An 11173-nucleotide genomic window follows, 5' to 3' on the forward strand; every position below is an offset into this window, starting at 1 on the left:
CAGGGGCGCAACCAGGGATTTTGGGCCCCATGAAAAGATATCATTGGGCCCCACCACCACAGGCCACACCAACCCTGGGCAATTGCTGTAACCACACACATCTAGAACCCAATCAAAGCTTTAAATAACTCTACCTTTGCAAGCTTGCAACTCTCTTGTAGTCCAATATTTACTGTACGATATTTCCTGACAGTGAGCTGTGAAAATATAACACTGTACAGACATGCATGCAACGTTCTGCATACAGTGGAATTCACTATTTGATGCAAAACTGATACCCTCTAAGAATTGTGCTAAAGGCCATATTTAACAGTCTAGATGTAATTTTAATGGTAAAAGTTTTGAATGGAACATTTTCTTAACGAATAAATAACTGAAATATACATTAACCTCTTCAATTAAAATAAATTAACATTATCATCTATAGAATTATATAACAAACAAAATAGTACAATCTGCAGCAGATTATTGAACTAAGTACACATACCAACTAGAAAATAAGCAGCTGTAAAAGTGGAAATGGAAAACAAAATGGAAATAAAGGCCTGATGGTGGCGCTAGAGGAAAGGTCAAGTGGTCATCACATCAATAGGTTTCTTCCACTTGGTCTTGTGCACAACAAATATTATGGCATTCCAGGCATTACTTTGAGATATATCTTGTTCTCAGCCTGTGGGCATCATGCATGTAGGGCTCATATCAGCATCGCAGTCTCATCATAGTAGAGCTACATTTTATACTCATTCAAGTCACGAGTGTGTCCCAAAGTTGAAGGGTTTATTCATTCCCTTGCCAATGGAGCAAGTTGGTGGTGGCAAGGGGTTCGTTTGGGATTCAACAAAAGTCTGCTGGCAGACTTGAACCCGACTGTTTGGGAGAGGGAGACAAACAATAACTTATTATAGATTGGTATATGAGAAGCTCCATCTCTGCTGTAGCTTGATCAGTAGGCCTACCTTTCATCACTTTCTTGTTCTGCTCTCTTCCATTAGTCCACTGGGCCTTATTTCGCCTCCCTGTTGCTCCGTCTTGGCTCAGCCGGAGCCAATTTAACAGGTTTCTCTACATCAGCCTCTGTCATTTCTAACAGAGCTGCATTTCTAAGAACTGACACTAGAAGGGAAAATATTAAGCAAAAAAGTATCAGTACATTTCGATTCAACAAGAGTGGTGATACATCCCAATTCTCCACACTTTTCCTTAAGTATGCACTTGTACACTCCTTCTCATGGGTTTTAAAGGCATTTAATATGTGTGGGTATTGGCTGGAGGGATTGATGGATTTAATTGACAACTAAAAAAGTACAAGGCTGCTCCAGCCAGAGACAACCGAACATGCACAGCATAATTATTGAGGATAAGAAGAAGGCAAGGTGGAATATACCACATTTGTTGTGGTTGTTAGAACAGTGGGTGCTGTGGGTGGGCTCTCTCTGTTGTCTTTACACTAGCTGATTTCTAAGAGCTTCTGTATAATAACAGCCATTTCATTTACAAAAGGTCTTTGCTTTCATTTACTAAATCATAAAACAGAAAAATATCACAGTAATAGTTGAACCTACCCACTATGTTGTCCTTCACATGTCGCGTCTTGATGCCCTCTCCCGCACCAATTTAATTGGGTGGCTAGGTCAGATCCGAAAATACTGAGACCGGAAAATAAAATGTTAATGCAAACAATTATTGTCTTTCAAATCTGCCTGTTATACTTTCAGAACATAAAAGTTCAAGTCTTACCAGATATGTTTCTGCACACTAATACAGTTCCAACTTAGCACTAACACCAGACTCAACTAATCAACTCATTTTAGTTGAATGAGTTGTGTTTTGAGGTAAACTAGAATAGCCTTTCTTAACCCATTCCACCGGGGCACTGCAGCCAATTCCTATCCAACACTACCAATTCCAATCCAACACTACCAATTCCTATCCAACACTACCAATTCCTATCCAACACTATCCAACACTACCAATTCCTATCCAACACTACCAATTCCTATCCAACACTACCAATTCCTATCCAACACTATCCAACACTATCAATTCCTATCCAACACTATCCAACACTACCAATTCCTATCCAACACTACCAATTCCTATCCAATACTACCAATTCCTATCCAATACTACCAATTCCTATCCAATACTACCAATTCCTATCCAATACTACCAATTCCTATCCAACACTACCAATTCCTATCCAACACTATCCAACACTACCAATTCCTATCCAACACTATACACACTTTAACTGCTGCTGGGTGAGCTCGTGTGAAGGTAGATCAAATATAAAGAACTGTTGGGCTAGAACACAAAGGTTATTAAGAATTATACTGTAACACAGTTGTTGTGAATCCCTCTGTAGCCCATGAAAGGGTTAGAGAACATATTATAAAAATATTTAATGTGCTGGTCCAAGTCATAGAGCTCCTACAATGTAAGTTGTGGCAGTATGGGTTTCCTGTCCTCCTCATCCCTCTGTGGTTCTTGGCCCGGTAGAGCTATTGCAGTTCTTACTTGTACAATTTTAGTCAGATGCGCCACCTTGAGCTGAAGCTCCCCCAGCTTTTCAAGTTCGATCCTTTCAACTGCTGTTAGATGAAAACTTTCAATTCCATTAGTACTAATACAAAGCAGTTTTCTGATTTCAATAGAAAGATGAGGCCAGATATACCAGTGCAATTTGATGGGATAAGCCGTTGGGTGACCTAGGGAAAGTTGAGAGACCGTTGTGAGTACCATTGTGAGAAAGAGAGTAAAGAGTTATTGTTGTTATTTTTAATTTTATTCATTAAATAGCTTACATTCAAGAGAGGCTTCCTCATGGGGCAGCAGGTAGCCTAGTGGTTAGTGTTGGACTTGTAACCAAAATGTTGCAAGGTTGAATCCCTGAGCTGACAAGGTAAAAATCTGCCATTCTGCCCCTGAACAAGGCAGTTAACCTACTGTTCCTAGGCAGTCACTGGAAATAAGAATTTGTTCTATAACTGACTTGCCTAATTAAATACATGGACATGGTGGCTTAAGGAGAACAAAAATATATATATATTTTAAAATCACGTTGTTGTTCACAATGTATTTGGACAGATCCCTAAATACTCTACGATAAAGTTTACTTTATGGTAAGTTAGTGGTTAGTCAGTTGGTAGTGGAAGGCCTAGAGAGTTAACTTTTATAAACCATCTGTAAGGGACACTTACATCCTGAAAAGGTCGGCCCTTGATACCCGACTGACGCTGCTCTTGTCTCCATCTCTGGTCTCCAACTGGGTCTTGTGGCTTGAAGTGAACAATCATTCATTCATGTTGTTGATCACACTGTATTTGGACCGATCCCTAAATATTCTAAACCATATAGATACTCAAACTATCAACACTGCAAATGGTTAGGGTTAAGTTTACTTTAGGGTAAGTAAGTGGTCAGTTGGTAGTGGAATGCCTGGAGTTAACTTTTATAAACCATCTCTGTAAGGGGCGCCTATATTTTGTAAAAGGGGTTGGTGGAGGCCGAGGTGAAGATGAACATGGGGGTGGGTATTCTTCCTCCTCCGAGGACGGCGGGGGTGATGAGGACAATGAGGGTCTAAATATGTAAATTAATCATTATTAGAATTTATACAGTGGGTTGGTCAAAACAAGCATAGCAATGGGTAGACAGGCTACTGGTTTTCTGATCTGAGAAATCCCTGCACATCCACTGTCCCATCAGCCCAGTCAGGCAATTCATTAACTTGTTTACACTTTCTTACCACATGCATACCACTTTTAAATTGAAAGAAGGCTGAATACTTATGGCAAACCATTCATCATGCAAAAAAAAACCACACATTTTAAAACACTTGCTGCAATGTAGACGAAACAAATTAAAATGTGGAGAAATTCAGTCAAACAAATACGTGCTCACTTGTTAAATTTTCTGAAGTGTTAAGGTCTGGATGTTACAAATTACATCCCACCGCTTTACAATGATTCTGTAAATAGAAGCCTGTTAAAACACATGGCGCCATTCAGCATGAATGAAGATATCAGCGCCAGACACCAATTAGTGGGTATGTGTAGTGATATTAACAATATCAGAACATCATCCGGACATCCGAACATCAGAAGGGCTGTACACTGAGCCTTTTTGGAATGACCTGTTTGGAAGAGCAGGCGTGCAGCAAACTGCTTACAGCTTTTTGTGGGGGTTTGGAGTTTACCTTTTTTGACAGTCAATAATTGTATTCCTGTCTTACATAAGGAGGCCACCATTCCAGCCCATCTTTAAACCACTCCTGTGCCACTGGTCCAGTTGTGTTTTCCTTCACAAATAGAACAATGAGGTACATATCTAATACAAAAAAACAAACAAAAATATTTCATTCAGTAAATCAGCTGGGTAGACTTGATTATACTACCTGGGACAGGTTAAGAGATCCAAAGACAAGACAGTGTGGATTGATAGAATTACTTGCAGGTAACTGCTCACTGTATTTTGGAATGGCAGATCACAGGGCAGCTCAGGAGAACAGGCTTTGGTGGACGGTGAGGCTGCAAGCAGGGGAAAAGGTGAGTTTGTAAGACAGCTGTTTGTCTACTGCTAATTACAAATACAACTCAAAATAAAATGTAGAAAAAGGGCTAAATATACAGATTCTTATTGAATCATTCTTAGTGGCCTACATGAGGCTAACTTGTGACATGTAACTGTTTGCAGTTAACCATTTAGCTGTGGTCAAGTAACTAACAGTTCCACTTACTGAATGTATTGAGATGTGAGGAGGGCCAAAACAGATCAAGGCAAGACACAGAGTTGTTGTTGTTGTATGGACAAGAGGCTGAGAGTTGTTGTTGTATGGACAAGAGGCTGAGAGTTGTTGTATGGACAAGAGGCTGAGAGTTGTTGTATGGACAAGAGGCTGAGTTGTTGTATGGACAAGAGGCTGAGAGTTGTTGTATGGGTGGGATGGTGCAGGTGTGGGGGTGGATTCAAATGGTCAGTCGATGTGTATGAGTGGCACAGCAACAAATTGTCTTCCATGACGTATTAGGAAAGCCTTACCTTCTACCAGTCCAACATTGCAGTAGTATGCTGTGTCCAACAGGCCATTTACTAAGTGTATGCCAAATGTAGAAGAAGGCATTGGGTATTCAAGACTTGATGGACAAATTCTGAGTACACCAGATATGCCTCCTCCTCAACAATGGTATTCCTGATCTTTGCGACCTTCTCCTGAATAAATACATGGCTCTTGGCTTGGTCTAGTTTGAGGGTGAAAAGCTCTGTCGCGTTGAGTGTACTGCCGCGCACAATGAAAGATTGGTGGCAGAGGCCCTGATGCATGTTCTCCTCTTGCACCTAAATGTTCTACTCTCCGCACTCCCACAGCTGCGTTCTCAGAAAGCCTCTCAACAACCTGACAACAGTAAGCTCCAGGTTCTGACAAGCCTCTTAACTTTTGCATAAAACTTTCAAACTCGAAGGCACCGAAAGAGTCGACTCCCATGCACCTCGACGTCTTGTGCAAGATACACAAGCATTTAGCTACACCGGCAACAACATCTGCTAAACACATGTATGTGACCAATACAATTGGATTTGTCCAAGAGGCCATCTATAGGTGTTTGCCAAATGCAAGGCATGGGATATTCAAAGAAATACTCTTGATGGGAGAATTCTGAGTAGATCAGAAAAAGCTGATGGTTTTAATCGGCATTTCTCATCTGTTACCTCATAATAATTCCAACCACAATACCATACATGCTAGGTATACATCGAACCAGGGGCCGGATTCACAAAACACTACTTATGAAAAAACGTAAGAAGTTTAAGGAAAAAAATAAGTTCATATGATAGTTCGGAAATGCAATTCCTCAATGTTCTAAGGAACTTTGTAAATATTAGTGACATGCTTGAAACCAATAAATAAGCCGATATGACAGGGAGTATAGAATTTGGCCCACTATAATAAAGCATTTCCATTTCATTACATTTATTTATCTGCTTTATGTCTCGAATATTACTTTTTTTTGTTGGCTCGCAAAGCCTTTATACACAAAAACAAACGTTATGTTTCACATATTATACCCATCAGACTAGCTTTATCAAAAACAAAAATGGATAACAAAGGCAAGCGCAATACAAACTTCAACAAGCGAGAGCTTTAAGTGACGGTGGAGGAAATAGCAGCCAGGAAAAGGTTGCTGTTGGGGAGACTTGATAACTGCGGGGTCACTGCAGAGACCAAAAAGAGAGGATGGGCGAGATTGGCCGAGTCTGTCTCTGCCGTCAGGGGTATGGCAAAGGACAGTGACGCCGTAAAATCAACTCGGATGCTAAGAAGGGAGCTGAGAGAAGCAGAGAGTTGAAGAAGACTGGAGTTAATAGGGAGGCTATATACAGGGGGTACCGGTACAGAGTCAATGTGCGGAGGCACCGATTAGTTGAGATAATATGTACATGAGATATTAAAGTGACTATGCATAGATAATAAACGGAGAGTAGCAGCAGCATAAAAGTGTGAGGGCAATGCAAATAGTCTGGGTAGCCAAAGGCTTCTCAACAGCTTCTACCCCCAAGCCATTAGACTCCTGAACAGCTATTAAAAGGGATACCCAGGCCCCTCTTTTACGCTGCTGCTACTCTCTGTTTATTATCTATGCATAGTCACTCTAACAACTCTATTTACGTGTACATATTACCTCGACTAACCGGTGCCCCCGCAGATTGTACCAATACCCCCTGTATATAGCCTCGCTACTGTTATTTTACTGCTGCTGTTTAATTAATTGTTACTTTATTTCCATTATTTTACGAAACACATTTTTTCTTAAAAGCATTGTTGGCTAAGGGCTTGTAAGTAAGCATTTCACTGTAAAGGCTACACCTGTAGTATTCGGCATATGTGACAAATAAAATTTGATTTCAAAACCTCCCAAACCATCCGCCATTTGTCATCGGACAGTTTTGTGGAAACAGCTAACCATGGCCACATGACTATCTAGAAGACTTTGTTGCTGACGTCTTGCAGTTGGATATGGGATTCCTGTTCCAAGGCGAGATGTTCCTTTCATACAATGTCCACAACCTTGGACACGACATATCCATTGTCTCTTGCCCAATCTATTGTCTCTCAGCCTGAAGATGAAATGTGTTTTTTGTTGTTGTGCATTTACCCCCTTTTTCTCCCCAAATGGTTAGTCTTTTCCCCCATCGCTGCAACTCCCGTACGAACTCAGGTGAGGCGAAGGTCGAGAGTAATGTGTCCCCGGAAACACGACACTGCCAAGCCGTACTGCTTTTTGACACACTGCTCGCTTAACCCGGAAGCCAGCTGCATCGATGTGTCAGGAGGAAACACCGTACAACTGGCATCCGAAGTCAGCTTGCCCACCACAAGGAGTCACTATAGCACGATGGGACAAGGAAATCGCAACCGGTCAAACCCTCCCTTAACCCGGACAATGCTGGGCCAAATTGTGCGCCGCTTCATCGGTCTCCCGGGTCGCGGCCTGCTGTGACATAGCCTCGGATCGAACCCGGGGTTGTAGTGACGCCTCAAGCACTGTGATGCAGTGCCTTTGACCGCTGCACCACTCCGGAGAGCCTGAAGATGATATTGACAACCATTAGGAAAATCTGAAGTATTTGTGGATGTGTAGGGGTTCACGCTGTTACAACATGGTAGGTATGGGACCAAAACAGAAGAGAAGTTTAGGTTAAATGGTTTCCAGATCTATGCACGGCTAGGTATGTGCGCGGGAGCGCAACACCACATACCTTCAGAAACAGGCCCGGATGACCAACGGTTGGAGTCATGATGATGGTCGCTTCTTGAAGGAACGAAAAGAAGAGCAAGAGAAACACACATGAATACATATAGAAAAAATACTTATTGGAAGCAAGCCTATATCCTGCCAGAGATTGAATGATTTTAGTTTAATGGAAACAGTTATACAGTACAGTGTATGATAGAGAACACAGTGAAAGTCTAGGGAGCGGCAGGCAGGGCTAGTTTTCAATACCCCTTCTACATGTGCAGTACTTTCAATTACATCAGAAGACGACATGAATACTGAGGTTACACGCCAAATGGTACTCTATTCCCTTCGTAGTAAACTACTTTAGACCAGCAACCTATAGACCATGGACAAAAATAGTGTGCTATATGGAGAATAGAGTAGAAACATCGTAAAGCTAATCAGTAATGTTTCCCTTGTCGAACAGATGGATAACGTTGTGTGAGACTCGTCTTCTTATCTGCTTGAGGTTTCCCCCCCAACCTAGGACATTTCGATCGATATCGCCTGAACCTAATGTAGCTACGGTTAGCTAGTTATATAAAAGGAATGAACAACGATTATATGAGCTTGTCACGCGGCCCTGCATGGCGAGTAAAATGCAATAACTAGCAACAAGTGAGTGTTCTTCAGTCCAAAGTTTTAGATAGTTAACGTTATCGGTGCTAGCTACATTAGCTACTGTAGCTAGCAACCGTCCTTAAATTGACGTTATCATTACAACTCCGCGGCCCGATAGCATAAATGTGATTGAACGTAATTGCATTTTAATCTAATATGTGCGATAGCTAGCAAACTATCTACCGTTAGCTAACGCTAGATTAATTTGCAGCTACAGCTAATCTAACGTTACCGTTAGCTATACAGGCGGCCGACGGTACAGTAGCTACCTAGCTAGCTCCACTAGATGATATAACGCTAACTATGATATTTTAACGTTAATGTTAGTTAGCATTTGCAAATTAGATGTAATAATAATAGATAATTACCCAATTTGACAGTTAACGTTAGCTTCTTCACCTTCAACGAGTAAACTACTGGCAACACAGGCAAACAAACAGTCAAATAATTCTGAGCCTTGCCTGAGTGCTAGCTTTGCTCATGACTGTACTGTCTTTTTATATTTACCTGTAGATGACAATCCTCAATTATTTGAATTTATTTGTATTATTTCAATACATTTATTGGAATTATATGACTGGATAATTTGATGTGGTGGCTGCATGCATTCTATACTGGATCCGTTTGTAATTTAAACCTATTTCGTAAAAATTGCTTTATTAATCCTAGTCCAGATCTCCCCATTTTTTGGGGATAAAATTTCTTCCATCAAATCCACTCATGTATGCCGTTACCCTAATCCCTTTATATATTATAGAGAACATCATATTTGATGTCTGAATGTAGCCTACTTCTTTATTGATTACTTAGCTTAAAATATATATTTTAGTCATTTTAAGATTTGCATCATTTTTTAAAAAGTGCTACGAGTAAAATGTGGTGGATGTCAAATGTGGTCTCTCGCTTGAGAATCCCGTTTTGAGAACCCATTGACTTCAAGTGTTAAGCATTGTTATAAAATGCAATGTGGATGGATGATTCAGTGATTTCATTTCACATTGTCAACTAATTTCTTCGGATTTCTCATCTTCTACACAGTTCAGTAGAGGTGGCCACTTGGTTTATAATATGCCAAATGGACTCCTGCACTTATGTTCATTTATTTAAGCCTATGGGCTTTATTATACAGATTTTCGGATAAAAAATATTGCCAACCATGACCCGATAAGGTTTGGGTATGCGATGGTTATAATGTGTGAAACGTAGGTGAGGAATGATTATGCATTGGGAGAAGGCAGCCATTCAATCAAGCTGCATTTTAGGCGTTCTCTGCCGGTCGTTAGTTATTTTTGCATTGACTGGCATTGTCATATTCATATTCAAACATACGGAATTGTAATTGGATGCATTTTACCGCCATATCATACTGTGCTATGATTGGTTATGACCACCCAAATGGTTAGGTCATGGTCAGTTTTGATCCTGGTTGGCGATACGTGAACATGCCAGTTATAGCTACCTAATAAAGAGCTACCTTAAGAAATATCCTGTAGTACTGCATTTTATTATTTTGTGCAAAACAAGACAGGCATGTTAACCAAAACTGCCCAAGCGATGGGCGATAGTTCCAGAACCTTGGTTTCTAGGGATGCTGTCCATGGTTCTGAAAACAGCGCACGTCTGGTCTGTGCATAGAATGTCAGATCAAAACATTGTATTGGGCCGCTGTCCATGGATCTGAAAATAGCGCTGAAACGTTGTAGCATTTGCTACAGCAGATCAGAACAGAAACGACAATAATTATTTTCCCCGGATGGTCCAGCATCAACGGTTATTTATTTATGATACTGAATTGCACATTTTCACGGGGCAGAAGTTGTTCTCATACATGCAGCCACAACGATTCACTCTGTCTCTTTCCATTGTGTTTTTGTGGTTCTTGGTTTCTTCATTTTTGTATTTTATCACGAATGAGTCTGTCTTCAGTTTGCGATTTCCTTCATTGCCTCTTCGGCCAAAGTGCAACTGCAAATCACACAAAACCTTATTCAGGTGGCGTTGAAACTCCGGAGAATATTACCCATCTCCTGTTTTGCAACAGTTGCCCGATCGATGTTCATCCCTTTTTGTGACAGCCATTCCAGAAAGCACTTCACTGCCCAGTTGGTTTGTCTTGATGTAGCTAGCTCCTTAATTTCTCTAATTTTCTATGTCGTCTATAGCAGCGCTAACGTTACGGATTTCTGCATGTCTAATGTTAAAGCTAATGTTTTTCTCATTTTCAAAAGCTTTATTCACCCAATTGTGTGTGGTTATCCTTAGATTTATACTTCAGACTTGCCTAAAGGGAATTGTTGATATGTTGTCAATTTTGTCTTGTGGATAACATTTACTCTGGATAAATCCGGTTATGGAGTGTCTTAACAACATTAAACCAACATATTTAGATTGAAAGTGTCAAGATTGTTTTTCTTCTTGCGTGATAGGCAAATATACTTAATGAGATCGCTACATTTGCATATTTTAATAAGACAATTCAGAACAATCATAATACAAAAACGTATTATTGTGTCTACATTAAACTGGTGAAAGTGGATTGTGATATGATTACCGGGGGGAAATGACCCTATTAGGGTGTGATACCTGGCCTTAAAAAACTATTTGGTTTCCTAAACCGTATCGCAAGCGAGGCGTATTTGTGTTTAGGCAAAAAGGGACCTTGAATGACGACTGTAAACACAGGCAATTTAATTTTAGTAATGATTATACAACATTGAGTTAATATTTTTATTTAAACTTTATTTGACTAGACAAGTCAGTTATAAGAACAAATT

General features: G+C 40.4%; 1 long non-coding RNA gene across 1 annotated transcript; it reads right to left on the reverse strand.

The window, feature by feature from the left end:
* Positions 1–670: 670 nt before the first annotated feature.
* Positions 671–1878, reverse strand: LOC135541159 (uncharacterized). The gene is made up of 3 exons (XR_010455926.1): positions 1563–1878; positions 957–1113; positions 671–867 (listed from the first exon to the last, which is right to left on the reverse strand). It is a non-coding gene; the product is annotated as an uncharacterized LOC135541159 (long non-coding RNA).
* Between the last annotated feature and the right edge of the window lie 9295 nt (positions 1879–11173).

Source organism: Oncorhynchus masou, chromosome 6 (genome assembly GCF_036934945.1).
Source record: "Oncorhynchus masou masou isolate Uvic2021 chromosome 6, UVic_Omas_1.1, whole genome shotgun sequence".
NCBI classification, from domain to species: domain Eukaryota; kingdom Metazoa; phylum Chordata; class Actinopteri; order Salmoniformes; family Salmonidae; genus Oncorhynchus; species Oncorhynchus masou.